At 42.4% G+C, this 16,267-nt stretch overlaps 25 non-coding genes across 25 annotated transcripts; all 25 read right to left on the reverse strand.

Moving 5' to 3' along the window:
- Positions 1 to 487: 487 nt before the first annotated feature.
- trnar-ucg (transfer RNA arginine (anticodon UCG)) lies at positions 488 to 560 on the reverse strand. The gene has a single exon. It is a non-coding gene; the product is annotated as a tRNA-Arg (tRNA).
- Positions 561 to 896: 336 nt separating this feature from the next.
- trnar-ccg (transfer RNA arginine (anticodon CCG)) lies at positions 897 to 969 on the reverse strand. Its single transcript has one exon. It is a non-coding gene; the product is annotated as a tRNA-Arg (tRNA).
- A 1,031-nt stretch (positions 970 to 2,000) lies between these two features.
- trnar-ucg (transfer RNA arginine (anticodon UCG)) lies at positions 2,001 to 2,073 on the reverse strand. Its single transcript has one exon. It is a non-coding gene; the product is annotated as a tRNA-Arg (tRNA).
- A 155-nt stretch (positions 2,074 to 2,228) lies between these two features.
- trnar-ucg (transfer RNA arginine (anticodon UCG)) lies at positions 2,229 to 2,301 on the reverse strand. Its single transcript has one exon. It is a non-coding gene; the product is annotated as a tRNA-Arg (tRNA).
- A 948-nt stretch (positions 2,302 to 3,249) lies between these two features.
- Positions 3,250 to 3,322, reverse strand: trnar-ucg (transfer RNA arginine (anticodon UCG)). Its single transcript has one exon. It is a non-coding gene; the product is annotated as a tRNA-Arg (tRNA).
- A 570-nt stretch (positions 3,323 to 3,892) lies between these two features.
- Positions 3,893 to 3,965, reverse strand: trnar-ucg (transfer RNA arginine (anticodon UCG)). Its single transcript has one exon. It is a non-coding gene; the product is annotated as a tRNA-Arg (tRNA).
- Positions 3,966 to 5,079: 1,114 nt separating this feature from the next.
- On the reverse strand, positions 5,080 to 5,152 carry trnal-cag (transfer RNA leucine (anticodon CAG)). The gene has a single exon. It is a non-coding gene; the product is annotated as a tRNA-Leu (tRNA).
- A 60-nt stretch (positions 5,153 to 5,212) lies between these two features.
- trnar-ccg (transfer RNA arginine (anticodon CCG)) lies at positions 5,213 to 5,285 on the reverse strand. Its single transcript has one exon. It is a non-coding gene; the product is annotated as a tRNA-Arg (tRNA).
- A 155-nt stretch (positions 5,286 to 5,440) lies between these two features.
- trnar-ucg (transfer RNA arginine (anticodon UCG)) lies at positions 5,441 to 5,513 on the reverse strand. Its single transcript has one exon. It is a non-coding gene; the product is annotated as a tRNA-Arg (tRNA).
- Positions 5,514 to 6,642: 1,129 nt separating this feature from the next.
- On the reverse strand, positions 6,643 to 6,715 carry trnar-ucg (transfer RNA arginine (anticodon UCG)). Its single transcript has one exon. It is a non-coding gene; the product is annotated as a tRNA-Arg (tRNA).
- Positions 6,716 to 7,662: 947 nt separating this feature from the next.
- trnar-ucg (transfer RNA arginine (anticodon UCG)) lies at positions 7,663 to 7,735 on the reverse strand. Its single transcript has one exon. It is a non-coding gene; the product is annotated as a tRNA-Arg (tRNA).
- A 336-nt stretch (positions 7,736 to 8,071) lies between these two features.
- trnar-ccg (transfer RNA arginine (anticodon CCG)) lies at positions 8,072 to 8,144 on the reverse strand. The gene has a single exon. It is a non-coding gene; the product is annotated as a tRNA-Arg (tRNA).
- Positions 8,145 to 9,440: 1,296 nt separating this feature from the next.
- On the reverse strand, positions 9,441 to 9,513 carry trnar-ucg (transfer RNA arginine (anticodon UCG)). The gene has a single exon. It is a non-coding gene; the product is annotated as a tRNA-Arg (tRNA).
- A 570-nt stretch (positions 9,514 to 10,083) lies between these two features.
- Positions 10,084 to 10,156, reverse strand: trnar-ucg (transfer RNA arginine (anticodon UCG)). The gene has a single exon. It is a non-coding gene; the product is annotated as a tRNA-Arg (tRNA).
- A 1,105-nt stretch (positions 10,157 to 11,261) lies between these two features.
- trnal-cag (transfer RNA leucine (anticodon CAG)) lies at positions 11,262 to 11,334 on the reverse strand. The gene has a single exon. It is a non-coding gene; the product is annotated as a tRNA-Leu (tRNA).
- A 60-nt stretch (positions 11,335 to 11,394) lies between these two features.
- trnar-ccg (transfer RNA arginine (anticodon CCG)) lies at positions 11,395 to 11,467 on the reverse strand. Its single transcript has one exon. It is a non-coding gene; the product is annotated as a tRNA-Arg (tRNA).
- Positions 11,468 to 11,622: 155 nt separating this feature from the next.
- Positions 11,623 to 11,695, reverse strand: trnar-ucg (transfer RNA arginine (anticodon UCG)). The gene has a single exon. It is a non-coding gene; the product is annotated as a tRNA-Arg (tRNA).
- A 234-nt stretch (positions 11,696 to 11,929) lies between these two features.
- trnal-cag (transfer RNA leucine (anticodon CAG)) lies at positions 11,930 to 12,002 on the reverse strand. Its single transcript has one exon. It is a non-coding gene; the product is annotated as a tRNA-Leu (tRNA).
- Positions 12,003 to 12,824: 822 nt separating this feature from the next.
- Positions 12,825 to 12,897, reverse strand: trnar-ucg (transfer RNA arginine (anticodon UCG)). Its single transcript has one exon. It is a non-coding gene; the product is annotated as a tRNA-Arg (tRNA).
- Positions 12,898 to 13,058: 161 nt separating this feature from the next.
- On the reverse strand, positions 13,059 to 13,131 carry trnar-ucg (transfer RNA arginine (anticodon UCG)). Its single transcript has one exon. It is a non-coding gene; the product is annotated as a tRNA-Arg (tRNA).
- Positions 13,132 to 13,467: 336 nt separating this feature from the next.
- Positions 13,468 to 13,540, reverse strand: trnar-ccg (transfer RNA arginine (anticodon CCG)). The gene has a single exon. It is a non-coding gene; the product is annotated as a tRNA-Arg (tRNA).
- Positions 13,541 to 14,810: 1,270 nt separating this feature from the next.
- trnar-ucg (transfer RNA arginine (anticodon UCG)) lies at positions 14,811 to 14,883 on the reverse strand. The gene has a single exon. It is a non-coding gene; the product is annotated as a tRNA-Arg (tRNA).
- A 161-nt stretch (positions 14,884 to 15,044) lies between these two features.
- On the reverse strand, positions 15,045 to 15,117 carry trnar-ucg (transfer RNA arginine (anticodon UCG)). Its single transcript has one exon. It is a non-coding gene; the product is annotated as a tRNA-Arg (tRNA).
- A 336-nt stretch (positions 15,118 to 15,453) lies between these two features.
- On the reverse strand, positions 15,454 to 15,526 carry trnar-ccg (transfer RNA arginine (anticodon CCG)). The gene has a single exon. It is a non-coding gene; the product is annotated as a tRNA-Arg (tRNA).
- A 161-nt stretch (positions 15,527 to 15,687) lies between these two features.
- Positions 15,688 to 15,760, reverse strand: trnar-ucg (transfer RNA arginine (anticodon UCG)). The gene has a single exon. It is a non-coding gene; the product is annotated as a tRNA-Arg (tRNA).
- Between the last annotated feature and the right edge of the window lie 507 nt (positions 15,761 to 16,267).

Here is a 16,267-nt window from a genome sequence, read left to right on the forward strand (position 1 = left end):
ATCTAACCTCTCATTGACGACTCAGGTGGTAATTTAATTCACAACCCCCAGCTCCGAAGGTTGATGCCTTATTTATTAGACAACTGGACCTTTTCTCTGATTAAGCCTGAGGTATTCATTAACATTCTGATGCAAGCTAAATTGAAAGTTATTTCAAAAAATGCCAGTTCTGTGCTAATTCTTGTGTCTATAGTAAAAGTTCACCATTGAATTTCTTTCTTGCAATGCCAGCTGAAATGCAACTCTTGAATGATGACCCAAGTGGGACTCGAACCCACAATCCTCAACTCCGAAGGCTGTTGCCTTCTCCATTAGGCCACTGGGCCTGGTTCACTGGTAAATCAAGAGGCATTGACAGACAGTCATAAACAAACTAAAAGCAATATCATGAAATTGCCAGTTCTATTCTAATTCTTGTGTCTACAGTGAAGTTATCGTCCTTGAATTTCTTTCTTGCACTGCCAGCTTAAATGCAATGCTTGAAAGATGACCCAGGTGGGACTCGAACCCACAATCCTCAGCTCCGAAGGCTGATGCCTTATCCATTAGGCCACTGGGCCCTGTTCACTGGTGAACCCAGATGCATTGACACACAGTCACAAACAAACTAAAAGCGATATCATGACATTGCCAGTTCTATGCTAATTCTTATGTCTACAATGAAGATATCGTCCTTGAATTTCTGTCTTGCACTGCCAGCTTAAATGCAACTCTTGAAAGATGACCCAGGTGGGATTCGAACCCAGAGTCATTGACAGACTGTCAGAAACAAACTAAACTGAAAGCAATATCATAAAATTTCCCGTTCTATGCTAATTCTTGGGGCTATAGTGTCATATTGAAGTTATCATCGTGAAATTTCTTGCATAGCCCACTTAAATTAAAGCCCTCAAAGATGACCCAGGTGGGACTTGAACCCACAATTCCCAGCTCCGGAGGCTGATGCCTTATCCATTAGGCCACTGGGCCTCATTCACTGATGAAAAAAGAGGCATTGACACACAGTCATAAACAAACTAAAAGCGATATCATGACATTGGGATTCGAACCCAGAGTCATTGACAGACTGTCAGAAACAAACTAAACTGAAAGCAATATCATAAAATTTCCCGTTCTATGCTAATTCTTGGGGCTATAGTGTCATATTGAAGTTATCATCCTGAAATTTCTTGCATAGCCCACTGAAATGAAAGCCCTGAAAGATGACCCAGGTGGGACTTGAACCCACAATTCCCAGCTCCTGAGGCTGATGCCTTATCCATTAGAGGCATTACAGAAAGTCTTATCCGAAGCTGATCTGAGTGAGATTTCAGAAAATTGCCTGTTCTATGATAATTCTCATGACTTGAACCCACAATCTTCAGCTCTGAAGGTTGATGCTTTATCCGTTTGGTCACTGGGTATTTTCCAACAAGCCCACACAGAGGCATTTACAGACCGTCTTATCCAAGCTGGTTATCGTCCTAGAATTTCTTCCTTGCACTGCCAACATAAACACCAACCTTGAAAGATGAACCCACAATCCTCAGATCTGAAGGCCGATGCATTAGGCCACTGGGCCTTGTTCACTGGTGAACCCAGAGGCATTGAAAGACAGTCAGAAACAAACTAAACTGAAAGAGTTTTCATGAAATTTCTAGTTCTCATGTTCCGTTGGCAGTTCTATGCTAACTCTCATGTTCCTTTGTCACAGCTATTGTGTCTCCTTGCACTTATCATCCTGGTACCTGTTGCGCAGCCAACTTAAATCTAACCTCTCATTGACGACTCAGGTGGTAATTTAATTCACAACCCCCAGCTCCGAAGGTTGATGCCTTATTTATTAGACAACTGGACCTTTTCTCTGATTAAGCCTGAGGTATTCATTAACATTCTGATGCAAGCTAAATTGAAAGTTATTTCAAAAAATGCCAGTTCTGTGCTAATTCTTGTGTCTATAGTAAAAGTTCACCATTGAATTTCTTTCTTGCAATGCCAGCTGAAATGCAACTCATGAACGATGACCCAAGTGGGACTCGAACCCACAATCCTCAGCTCCGAAGGCTGATGCCTTCTCCATTAGGCCACTGGGCCTGGTTCACTGGTAAATCAAGAAGCATTGACAGACAGTCATAAACAAACTAAAAGCAATATCATGAAATTGCCAGTTCTATTCTAATGTCTACAGTGAAGTTATCGTCCTTGAATTTCTTTCTTGCACTGCCAGCTTAAATGCAATGCTTGAAAGATGACCCAGGTGGGACTCGAACCCACAATCCTCAGCTCCGAAGGCTGATGCCTTATCCATTAGGCCACTGGGCCTCGTTCACTGGTGAACCCAGATGCATTGACACACAGTCATAAACAAACTAAAAGCGATATCATGACATTGCCAGTTCTATGCTAATTCTTATGTCTACAATGAAGATATCGTCCTTGAATTTCTGTCTTGCACTGCCAGCTTAAATGCAACTCTTGAAAGATGACCCAGGTGGGATTCGAACCCAGAGTCATTGACAGACTGTCAGAAACAAACTAAACTGAAAGCAATATCATAAAATTTCCCGTTCTATGCTAATTCTTGGGGCTATAGTGTCATATTGAAGTTATCATCCTGAAATTTCTTGCATAGCCCACTTAAATGAAAGCCCTCAAAGATGACCCAGGTGGGACTTGATCCCATGTTCCGTTGGCAGTTCTATGCTAACTCTCATGTTCCTTTGTCACAGCTATTGTGTCTCCTTGCACTTATCATCCTGGTACCTGTTGCGCAGCCAACTTAAATCTAACCTCTCATTGACGACTCAGGTGGTAATTTAATTCACAACCCCCAGCTCCGAAGGTTGATGCCTTATTTATTAGACAACTGGACCTTTTCTCTGATTAAGCCTGAGGTATTCATTAACATTCTGATGCAAGCTAAATTGAAAGTTATTTAAAAAAATGCCAGTTCTGTGCTAATTCTTGTGTCTATAGTAAAAGTACACCATTGAATTTCTTTCTTGCAATGCCAGCTGAAATGCAACTCTTGAATGATGACCCAAGTGGGACTCGAACCCACAATCCTCAACTCCGAAGGCTGTTGCCTTCTCCATTAGGCCACTGGGCCTGGTTTACTGGTAAATCAAGAGGCATTGACAGACAGTCATAAACAAACTAAAAGCAATATCATGAAATTGCCAGTTCTATTCTAATTCTTGTGTCTACAGTGAAGTTATCATCCTTGAATTTCTTTCTTGCACTGCCAGCTTAAATGCAATGCTTGAAAGATGACCCAGGTGGGACTCGAACCCACAATCCTCAGCTCCGAAGGCTGATGCCTTATCCATTAGGCCACTGGGCCCTGTTCACTGGTGAACCCAGATGCATTGACACACAGTCACAAACAAACTAAAAGCGATATCATGACATTGCCAGTTCTATGCTAATTCTTATGTCTACAATGAAGATATCGTCCTTGAATTTCTGTCTTGCACTGCCAGCTTAAATGCAACTCTTGAAAGATGACCCAGGTGGGATTCGAACCCAGAGTCATTGACAGACTGTCAGAAACAAACTAAACTGAAAGCAATATCATAAAATTTCCCGTTCTATGCTAATTCTTGGGGCTATAGTGTCATATTGAAGTTATCATCCTGAAATTTCTTGCATAGCCCACTTAAATGAAAGCCCTCAAAGATGACCCAGGTGGGACTTGAACCCACAATTCCCAGCTCCAGCGGCTGATGCCTTATCCATTAGGCCACTGGGCCTCATTCACTGATGAATCAAGAGGCATTGACACACAGTCATAAACAAACTAAAAGCAATATCATGAAATTGCCAGTTCTGTTCTAATACTTGTGTCTACAGTGAAGTTATCGTCTTTGAATTTGTTTCTTGCACTGCCAGCTTAAATGCAACGCTTGAAATATGACCCAGGTGGGAGTCGAACCCACAATCCTCAGCGCCGAAGGCTGATGCCTTATCCATTAGTCCACTGGGCCCTGTTCACTGGTGAACCCAGAGGCATTGACACACAGTCATAAACAAACTAAAAGCGATATCATGACGTTGGGATTCGAACCCAGAGTCACTGACAGACAGTCAGAAACAAACTAAACTGAAAGCAATATCATGAAATTGCCAGATCTATGCAAATTCTTGGGGCTATATTGTCATATTGAAGTTATCATCCTGAAATTTCTTGCATAGCCCACTTAAATGAAAGCCCTGAAAGACAACCCAGGTGGGGACTTGAACCCACAACTCATAGCTCCTGAGGCTGATGCCTTATCCATTAGGCCAATGGGCCACATCTGTTAGTGAACCCAGAGGCATTACAGAAAGTCTTATCCGAAGCTGATCTGAGTGAGATTTCAGAAAATTGCCTGTTCTATGATAATTCTTATGTCTACAATGAAGATATCGTCCTTGAATTTCTGTCTTGCACTGCCAGCTTAAATGCAACGCTTGAAAGATGACCCAGGTGGGACTTGAACCCACAATCTTCAGCTCTGAAGGTTGATGCTTTATCCGTTTGGTCACTGGGTATTTTCCAACAAGCCCACACAGAGGCATTTACAGACCGTCTTATCCAAGCTGAACTGAGTGAGTTTTCAGAAATTTGCCAATTTTATGATTAATCTTGTGGCTATAGTGTCATATTGACGTTATCGTCTAGAATTTCTTCCTTGCACTGCCAACATAAACACCAACCTTGAAAGATGAACCCACAATCCTCAGCTCTGAAGACCGATGCATTAGGCCACTGGGCCTTGTTCACTGGTGAACCCAGAGGCATTGACAGACAGTCAGAAACAAACTAAACTGAAAGAGTTTTCATGAAATTGCTAGTTCTCATGTTCCGTTGGCAGTTCTATGCTAACTCTCATGTTCCTTTGTCACAGCATTGACACACAGTCATAAACAAACTAAAAGCGATATCATGACATTGGGATTCGAACCCAGAGTCATTGACAGACAGTCAGAAACAAACTAAACTGAAAGCAATATCATGAAATTGCCAGTTCTATGCTAATTCTTGGGGCTATAATGTCATATTGAAGTTATCATCCTGAAATTTCTTGCATAGCCCACTTAAATGAAAGCCCTGAAAGACGACCCAGGTGGGACTTGAACCCACAATTCCCAGCTCCTGAGGCTGATGCCTTATCCATTGGGCCAATGGGCCACATCTGTTAGTGAACCCAGAGGCATTACAGAAAGTCTTATCCGAAGCTGATCTGAGTGATGACCCAGGTGGGACTTGAACCCACAATTCCCAGCTCCGGAGGCTGATGCCTTATCCATTAGGCCACTGGGCCTCGTTCACTGATGAATCAAGAGGCATTGACACACAGTCATAAACAAACTAAAAGCAATATCATGAAATTGCCAGTTCTATTCTAATGTCTACAGTGTAGCTATCGTCCTTGAATTTCTTTCTTGCACTGCCAGCTTAAATGCAACGCTTGAAAGATGACCCAGGTGGGACTCGAACCCACAATCCTCAGCTCCGAAGGCTGATGCCTTATCCATTAGGCCACTGGGCCCTGCTCACTGGTGAACCCAGAGGCATTGACACACAGTCATAAACAAACTAAAAGCGATATCATGACATTGGGATTCGAACCCAGAGTCACTGACAGACAGTCAGAAACAAACTAAACTGAAAGCAATATCATGAATTTGCCAGTTCTATGCTAATTCTTGGGGTTATAGTGTCATATTGAAGTTATCATCCTGAAATTTCTTGCATAGCCCACTTAAATGAAAGCCCTGAAAGACGACCCAGGTGGGACTTGAACCCACAATTCCCAGCTCCTGAGGCTGATGCCTTATTCATTAGGCCAATGGGCCACATATGTTAGTGAACCCAGAGGCATTACAGAAAGTCTTATCCGAAGCTGATCTGAGTGAGATTTCAGAAAATTGCCTGTTCTATGATAATTCTCATGACTTGAACCCACAATCTTCAGCTCTGAAGGTTGATGCTTTATCCGTCTGGCCACTGGGTATTTTCCAACAAGCCCACACAGAGGCATTTACAGACCGTCTTATCCAAGCTGAACTGAGTGAGTTTTCAGAAATTTGCCAATTTTATGATTAATCTTGTGGCTATAGTGTCATATTGACGTTATCGTCCTAGAATTTCTTCCTTGCACTGCCAACATAAACACCAACCTTGAAAGATGAACCCACAATCCTCAGCTCTGAAGACCGATGCATTAGGCCACTGGGCCTTGTTCACTGGTGAACCCAGAGGCATTTACAGACAGTCAGAAACAAACTAAACTGAAAGAGTTTTCATGAAATTGCTAGTTCTCATGTTCCGTTGGCAGTTCTATGCTAACTCTCATTTTCCTTTGTCACAGCTATTGTGTCTCCTTGCACTTATCATCCTGGTACCTGTTGCACAGCCAACTTAAATCTAACCTCTCATTGACGACTCAGGTGGTAATTTAATTCACAACCCTCAGCTCCGAAGGTTGATGCCTTATTTATTAGACAACTGGACCTTTTCTCTGATTAAGCCTGAGGTATTCATTAACATTCTGATGCAAGCTAAATTGAAAGTTATTTCAAAAAATGCCAGTTCTATGCTAATTCTTGTGTCTATAGTAAAAGTTCACCAATGAATTTCTTTCTTGCAATGCCAGCTGAAATGCAACTCTTGAATGGTGACCCAAGTGGGACTCGAACCCACAATCCTCAGCTCCGAAGGCTGATGCCTTCTCCATTAGGCCACTGGGCCTGGTTCACTTGTAAATCAAGAGGCATTGACAGACAGTCATAAACAAACTAAAAGCAATATCATGAAATTGCGAGTTCTATTCTAATTCTTGTGTCTACAGTGAAGTTATCGTCCTTGAATTTCTTTCTTGCACCGCCAGCTTAAATGCAATGCTTGAAAGACGACACAGGTGGGACTAGAACCCACAATCCTCAGCTCCGAAGGCTGATGCCTTATCCATTAGGCCACTGGCCTCATTCACTGGTGAACCCAGAGGCATTGACACACAGTCATAAACAAACTAAAAGCGATATCATGACATTGCCAGTTCTATGCTAATTCTTATGTCTACAATGAAGATATCGTCCTTAAATTTCTGTCTTGCACTGCCAGCTTAAATGCAACTCTTGAAAGATGACCCAGGTGGGATTCGAACCCAGAGTCATTGACAGACAGTCAGAAACAAACTAAACTGAAAGCAATATCATAAAATTTCCCGTTCTATGCTAATTCTTGGGGCTATAGTGTCATATTGAAGTAATCATCCTGAAATTTATTGCATAGCCCACTTAAATGAAAGCTTTCAAAGATGACCCAGGTGGGACTTGAACCCATGTTCCGTTGGCAGTTCTATGCTAACTCTCATGTTCCTTTGTCACAGCTATTGTGTCTCCTTGCACTTATCATCCTGGTACCTGTTGCGCAGCCAACTTAAATCTAACCTCTCATTGACGACTCAGGTGGTAATTTAATTCACAACCCCCAGCTCCGAAGGTTGATGCCTTATTTATTAGACAACTGGACCTTTTCTCTGATTAAGCCTGAGGTATTCATTAACATTCTGATGCAAGCTAAATTGAAAGTTATTTCAAAAAATGCCAGTTCTGTGCTAATTCTTGTGTCTATAGTAAAAGTTCACCATTGAATTTCTTTCTTGCAATGCCAGCTGAAATGCAACTCATGAATGATGACCCAAGTGGGACTCGAACCCACAATCCTCAGCTCCGAAGGCTGATGCCTTCTCCATTAGGCCACTGGGCCCTGTTCACTGGTGAACCCAGATGCATTGACACACAGTCACAAACAAACTAAAAGCGATATCATGACATTGCCAGTTCTATGCTAATTCTTATGTCTACAATGAAGATATCGTCCTTGAATTTCTGTCTTGCACTGCCAGCTTAAATGCAACTCTTGAAAGATGACCCAGGTGGGATTCGAACCCAGAGTCATTGACAGACTGTCAGAAACAAACTAAACTGAAAGCAATATCATAAAATTTCCCGTTCTATGCTAATTCTTGGGGCTATAGTGTCATATTGAAGTTATCATCCTGAAATTTCTTGCATAGCCCACTTAAATGAAAGCCCTCAAAGATGACCCAGGTGGGACTTGAACCCACAATTCCCAGCTCCGGAGGCTGATGCCTTATCCATTAGGCCACTGGGCCTCATTCACTGATGAATAAAGAGGCATTGACACACAGTCATAAACAAACTAAAAGCGATATCATGACATTGGGATTCAAACCCAGAGTCATTGACAGACAGTCAGAAACAAACTAAACTGAAAGCAACATCATGAAATTGCCAGTTCTATGCTAATTCTTGGGGCTATAGTGTCATATTGAAGTTATCATCCTGAAATTTCTTGCATAGCCCACTGAAATGAAAGCCCTGAAAGACGACCCAGGTGGGACTTGAACCCACAATTCCCAGCTCCTGAGGCTGATGCCTTATCCATTAGGCCAACAGGCCACATCTTTAAGTGAACCCAGAGGCATTACAGAAAGTCTTATCCGAAGCTGATCTGAGTGAGATTTCAGAAAATTGCCTGTTCTATGATAATTCTCATGACTTGAACCCACAATCTTCAGCTCTGAAGGTTGATGCTTTATCCGTTTGGTCACTGGGTATTTTCCAACAAGCCCACACAGAGGCATTTACAGACCGTCTTATCCAAGCTGGTTATCGTCCTAGAATTTCTTCCTTGCACTGCCAACATAAACACCAACCTTGAAAGATGAACCCACAATCCTCAGCTCTGAAGGCCGATGCATTAGGCCACTGGGCCTTGTTCACTGGTGAACCCAGAGGCATTGACAGACAGTCAGAAACAAACTAAACTGAAAGAGTTTTCATGAAATTGCTAGTTCTCATGTTCCGTTGGCAGTTCTATGCTAACTCTCATGTTCCTTTGTCACAGCTATTGTGTCTCCTTGCACTTATCATCCTGGTACCTGTTGCGCAGCCAACTTAAATCTAACCTCTCATTGACGACTCAGGTGGTAATTTAATTCACAACCCCCAGCTCCGAAGGTTGATGCCTTATTTATTAGACAACTGGACCTTTTCTCTGATTAAGCCTGAGGTATTCATTAACATTCTGATGCAAGCTAAATTGAAAGTTATTTCAAAAAATGCCAGTTCTGTGCTAATTCTTGTGTCTATAGTAAAAGTTCACCATTTAATTTCTTTCTTGCAATGCCAGCTGAAATGCAACTCTTGAATGATGACCCAAGTGGGACTCGAACCCACAATCCTCAACTCCGAAGGCTGTTGCCTTCTCCATTAGGCCACTGGGCCTGGTTTACTGGTAAATCAAGAGGCATTGACAGACAGTCATAAACAAACTAAAAGCAATATCATGAAATTGCCAGTTCTATTCTAATTCTTGTGTCTACAGTGAAGTTATCGTCCTTGAATTTCTTTCTTGCACTGCCAGCTTAAATGCAATGCTTGAAAGATGACCCAGGTGGGACTCGAACCCACAATCCTCAGCTCCGAAGGCTGACGCCTTATCCATTAGGCCACTGGGCCCTGTTCACTGGTGAACCCAGATGCATTGACACACAGTCACAAACAAACTAAAAGCGATATCATGACATTGCCAGTTCTATGCTAATTCTTATGTCTACAATGAAGATATCGTCCTTGAATTTCTGTCTTGCACTGCCAGCTTAAATGCAACTCTTGAAAGATGACCCAGGTGGGATTCGAACCCAGAGTCATTGACAGACTGTCAGAAACAAACTAAACTGAAAGCAATATCATAAAATTTCCCGTTCTATGCTAATTCTTGGGGCTATAGTGTCATATTGAAGTTATCATCCTGAAATTTCTTGCATAGCCCACTTAAATGAAATCCCTCAAAGATGACCCAGGTGGGACTTGAACCCACAATTCCCAGCTCCAGAGGCTGATGCCTTATCCATTAGGCCACTGGGCCTCATTCACTGATGAATCAAGAGGCATTGACACACAGTCATAAACAAACTAAAAGCAATATCATGAAATTGCCAGTTCTGTTCTAATTCTTGTGTCTACAGTGAAGTTATCGTCTTTGAATTTGTTTCTTGCACTGCCAGCTTAAAAGCAACGCTTGAAATATGACCCAGGTGGGACTCGAACCCACAATCCTCAGCGCCGAAGGCTGATGCCTTATCCATTAGGCCACTGGGCCCTGTTCACTGGTGAACCCAGAGGCATTGACACACAGTCATAAACAAACTAAAAGCGATATGATGACGTTGGGATTCGAACCCAGAGTCACTGACAGAAAGTCAGAAACAAACTAAACTGAAAGCAATATCATGAAATTGCCAGATCTATGCAAATTCTTGGGGCTATATTGTCATATTGAAGTTATCATCCTGAAATTTCTTGCATAGCCCACTTAAATGAAAGCCAACCCAGGTGGGGACTTGAACCCACAACTCATAGCTCCTGAGGCTGATGCCTTATCCATTAGGCCAATGGGCCACATCTGTTAGTGAACCCAGAGGCATTACAGAAAGTCTTATCCGAAGCTGATCTGAGTGAGATTTCAGAAAATTGCCTGTTCTATGATAATTCTTATGTCTACAATGAAGATATCGTCCTTGAATTTCTGTCTTGCACTGCCAGCTTAAATGCAACGCTTGAAAGATGACCCAGGTGGGACTTGAACCCACAATCTTCAGCTCTGAAGGTTGATGCTTTATCCGTTTGGTCACTGGGTATTTTCCAACAAGCCCACACAGAGGCATTTACAGACCGTCTTATCCAAGCTGAACTGAGTGAGTTTTCAGAAATTTGCCAATTTTATGATTAATCTTGTGGCTATAGTGTCATATTGACGTTATCGTCTAGAATTTCTTCCTTGCACTGCCAACATAAACACCAACCTTGAAAGATGAACCCACAATCCTCAGCTCTGAAGACCGATGCATTAGGCCACTGGGCCTTGTTCACTGGTGAACCCAGAGGCATTGACAGACAGTCAGAAACAAACTAAACTGAAAGAGTTTTCATGAAATTGCTAGTTCTCATGTTCCGTTGGCAGTTCTATGCTAACTCTCATGTTCCTTTGTCACAGCATTGACACACAGTCATAAACAAACTAAAAGCGATATCATGACATTGGGATTCGAACCCAGAGTCATTGACAGACAGTCAGAAACAAACTAAACTGAAAGCAATATCATGAAATTGCCAGTTCTATGCTAATTCTTGGGGCTATAATGTCATATTGAAGTTATCATCCTGAAATTTCTTGCATAGCCCACTTAAATGAAAGTCCTGAAAGACGACCCAGGTGGGACTTGAACCCACAATTCCCAGCTCCTGAGGCTGATGCCTTATCCATTGGGCCAATGGGCCACATCTGTTAGTGAACCCAGAGGCATTACAGAAAGTCTTATCTGAAGCTGATCTGAGTGATGACCCAGGTGGGACTTGAACCCACAATTCCCAGCTCCGGAGGCTGATGCCTTATCCATTAGGCCACTGTGCCTCGTTCACTGATGAATCAAGAGGCATTGACACACAGTCATAAACAAACTAAAAGCAATATCATGAAATTGCCAGTTCTATTCTAATGTCTACAGTGTAGCTATCGTCCTTGAATTTCTTTCTTGCACTGCCAGCTTAAATGCAACGCTTGAAAGATGACCCAGGTGGGACTCGAACCCACAATCCTCAGCTCCGAAGGCTGATGCCTTATCCATTAGGCCACTGGGCCCTGTTCCCTGGTGAACCCAGAGGCATTGACACACAGTCATAAACAAACTAAAAGCGATATCATGACATTGGGATTCGAACCCAGAGTCACTGACAGACAGTCAGAAACAAATTAAACTGAAAGCAATATCATGAATTTGCCAGTTCTATGCTAATTCTTGGGGTTATAGTGGCATATTGAAGTTATCATCCTGAATTTTCTTGCATAGCCCACTTAAATGAAAGCCCTGAAAGACGACCCAGGTGGGACTTGAACCCACAATTCCCAGCTCCTGAGGCTGATGCCTTATCCATTAGGCCAATGGGCCACATATGTTAGTGAACCCAGAGGCATTACAGAAAGTCTTATCCGAAGCTGATCTGAGTGAGATTTCAGAAAATTGCCTGTTCTATGATAATTCTCATGACTTGAACCCACAATCTTCAGCTCTGAAGGTTGATGCTTTATCCGTTTGGCCACTGGGTATTTTCCAACAAGCCCACACAGAGGCATTTACAGACCGTCTTATCCAAGCTGAACTGAGTGAGTTTTCAGAAATTTGCCAATTTTATGATTAATCTTGTGGCTATAGTGTCATATTGACGTTATCGTCCTAGAATTTCTTCCTTGCACTGCCAACATAAACACCATCCTTGAAAGATGAACCCACAATCCTCAGCTCTGAAGACCGATGCATTAGGCCACTGGGCCTTGTTCACTGGTGAACCCAGAGGCATTGACAGACAGTCAGAAACAAACTAAACTGAAAGAGTTTTCATGAAATTGCTAGTTCTCATGTTCCGTTGGCAGTTCTATGCTAACTCTCATGTTCCTTTGTCACAGCTATTGTGTCTCCTTGCACTTATCATCCTGGTACCTGTTGCGCAGCCAACTTAAATCTAACCTCTCATTGACGACTCAGGTGGTAATTTAATTCACAACCCCCAGCTCCGAAGGTTGATGCCTTATTTATTAGACAACTGGACCTTTTCTCTGATTAAGCCTGAGGTATTCATTAACATTCTGATGCAAGCTAAATTGAAAGTTATTTCAAAAAATGCCAGTTCTGTGCTAATTCTTGTGTCTATAGTAAAAGTTCACCATTGAATTTCTTTCTTGCAATGCCAGCTGAAATGCAACTCATGAATGATGACCCAAGTGGGACTCGAACCCACAATCCTCAGCTCCGAAGGCTGATGCCTTCTCCATTAGGCCACTGGGCCTGGTTCACTGGTAAATCAAGAGGCATTGACAGACAGTCATAAACAAACTAAAAGCAATATCATGAAATTGCCAGTTCTATTCTAATTCTTGTGTCTACAGTGAAGTTATCGTCCTTGAATTTCTTTCTTGCACTGCCAGCTTAAATGCAATGCTTGAAAGATGACCCAGGTGGGACTCGAACCCACAATCCTCAGCTCCGAAGGCTGATGCCTTATCCATTAGGCCACTGGGCCTCGTTCACTGGTGAACCCAGATGCATTGACACACAGTCATAAACAAACTAAAAGCGATATCATGACATTGCCAGTTCTATGCTAATTCTTATGTCTACAATGAAGATATCGTCCTTGAATTTCTGTCTTGCACTGCCAGCTTAAATGCAACTCTTGAAAGTTGACCCAGGTGGGATTCGAACCCAGAGTCATTGACAGACTGTCAGAAACAAACTAAACTGAAAGCAATATCATAAAATTTCCCATTCTATGCTAATTCTTGGGGCTATAGTGTCATATTGAAGTTATCATCCTGAAATTTCTTGCATAGCCCACTTAAATGAAAGCCCTCAAAGATGACCCATGTGGGACTTGAACCCACAATTCCCAGCTCCGGAGGCTGATGCCTTATCCATTAGGCCACTGGGCCTCATTCACTGATGAATCAAGAGGCATTGACACACAGTCATAAACAAACTAAAAGCAATATCATGAAATTGTCAGTTCTATTCTAATTCTTGTGTCTAAAGTGAAGTTATCGTCTTTGAATTTCTTTCTTGCACTGCCAGCTTAAATGCAACGCTTGAAAGATGACCCAGGTGGGTGGGCTGATGCCTTATCCATTAGGCCACTGGGCCCTGTTCACTGGTGAACCCAGAGGCATTGACACACAGTCATAAACAAACTAAAAGCGATATCATGACATTGGGATTCGAACCCAGAGTCATTGACAGACAGTCAGAAACAAACTAAACTGAAAGCAATATCATGAAACTGCCAGTTCTATGCTAATTCTTGGGGCTATAGTGTCATATTGAAGTTATCATCCTGAAATTTCTTGCATAGCCCACTGAAATGAAAGCCCTGAAAGACAACCCAGGTGGGACTTGAACCCACAATTCCCAGCTCCTGAGGGTGATGCCTTACCCATTAGGCCAACAGGCCACATCTGTTAGTGAACCCAGAGGCATTACAGAAAGTCTTATCCGAAGCTGATCTGAGTGAGATTTCAGAAAATTGCCTGTTCTATGATAATTCTCATGACTTGAACCCACAATCTTCAGCTCTGAAGGTTGATGCTTTATCCGTTTGGTCACTGGGTATTTTCCAACAAGCCCACACAGAGGCATTTACAGACCGTCTTATCCAAGCTGGTTATCGTCCTAGAATTTCTTCCTTGCACTGCCAACATAAACACCAACCTTGAAAGATGAACCCACAATCCTCAGCTCTGAAGACCGATGCATTAGGCCACTGGGCCTTGTTCACTGGTGAACCCAGAGGCATTGACAGACAGTCAGAAACAAACTAAACTGAAAGAGTTTTCATGAAATTGCTAGTTCTCATGTTCCGTTGGCAGTTCTATGCTAACTCTCATGTTCCTTTGTCACAGCTATTGTGTCTCCTTGCACTTATCATCCTGGTACCTGTTGCGCAGCCAACTTAAATCTAACCTCTCATTGACGACTCAGGTGGTAATTTAATTCACAACCCCCAGCTCCGAAGGTTGATGCCTTATTTATTAGACAACTGGACCTTTTCTCTGATTAAGCCTGAGGTATTCATTAACATTCTGATGCAAGCTAAATTGAAAGTTATTTCAAAAAATGCCAGTTCTGTGCTAATTCTTGTGTCTATAGTAAAAGTTCACCATTGAATTTCTTTCTTGCAATGCCAGCTGAAATGCAACTCATGAATGATGACCCAAGTGGGACTCGAACCCACAATCCTCAGCTCCGAAGGCTGATGCCTTCTCCATTAGGCCACTGGGCCTGGTTCACTGGTAAATCAAGAGGCATTGACAGACAGTCATAAACAAACTAAAAGCAATATCATGAAATTCCCAGTCCTATTCTAATTCTTGTGTCTACAGTGAAGTTATCGTCCTTCAATTTCTTTCTTGCACTGCCAGCTTAAACGCAATGCTTGAAAGATGACCCAGGTGGGACTCGAACCCACAATCCTCAGCTCCGAAGGCTGATGCCTTATCCATTAGGCCACTGGGCCTCGTTCACTGGTGAACCCAGATGCATTGACACACAGTCATAAACAAACTAAAAGCGATATCATGACATTGCCAGTTCTATGCTAATTCTTATGTCTACAATGAAGATATCGTCCTTGAAATTCTGTCTTGCACTGCCAGCTTAAATGCAACTCTTGAAAGATGACCCAGGTGGGATTCGAACCCAGAGTCATTGACAGACTGTCAGAAACAAACTAAACTGAAAGCAATATCATAAAATTTCCCATTCTATGCTAATTCTTGGGGCTATAGTGTCATATTGAAGTTATCATCCTGAAATTTCTTGCATAGCCCACTTAAATGAAAGCCCTCAAAGATGACCCAGGTGGGACTTGAACCCACAATTCCCAGCTCCGGAGGCTGATGCCTTATCCATTAGGCCACTGGGCCTCATTCACTGATGAATCAAGAGGCATTGACACAGAGTCATAAACAAACTAAAAGCAATATCATGAAATTGCCAGTTCTATTCTAATTCTTGTGTCTACAGTGAAGTTATCGTCTTTGAATTTCTTTCTTGCACTGCCAGCTTAAATGCAACGCTTGAAAGATGACCCAGGTGGGACTCGAACCCACAATCCTCAGCTCCGAAGGCTGATGCCTTATCCATTAGGCCACTGGGCCCTGTTCCCTGGTGAACCCAGATGCATTGACACACAGTCATAAACAAACTAAAAGCGATATCATGACATTGCCAGTTCTATGCTAATTCTTATGTCTACAATGAAGATATCGTCCTTGAATTTCTGTCTTGCACTGCCAGCTTAAATGCAACTCTTGAAAGATGACCCAGGTGGGATTCGAACCCAGAGTCATTGACAGACTGTCAGAAACAAACTAAACTGAAAGCAATATCATAAAATTTCCCGTTCTATGCTAATTCTTGGGGCTATAGTGTCATATTGAAGTTATCATCCTGAAATTTCTTGCATAGCCCACTTAAATGAAAGCCCTCAAAGATGACCCAGGTGGGACTTGATCCCATGTTCCGTTGGCAGTTCTATGCTAACTGTCATGTTCCTTTGTCACAGCTATTGTGTCTCCTTGCACTTATCATCCTGGTACCTGTTGCGCAGCCAACTTAAATCTAACCTCTCATTGACGACTCAGGTGGTAATTTAATTCACAACC

This window comes from Carassius auratus, chromosome 26, assembly GCF_003368295.1.
Source record: "Carassius auratus strain Wakin chromosome 26, ASM336829v1, whole genome shotgun sequence".
Taxonomy (NCBI): domain Eukaryota; kingdom Metazoa; phylum Chordata; class Actinopteri; order Cypriniformes; family Cyprinidae; genus Carassius; species Carassius auratus.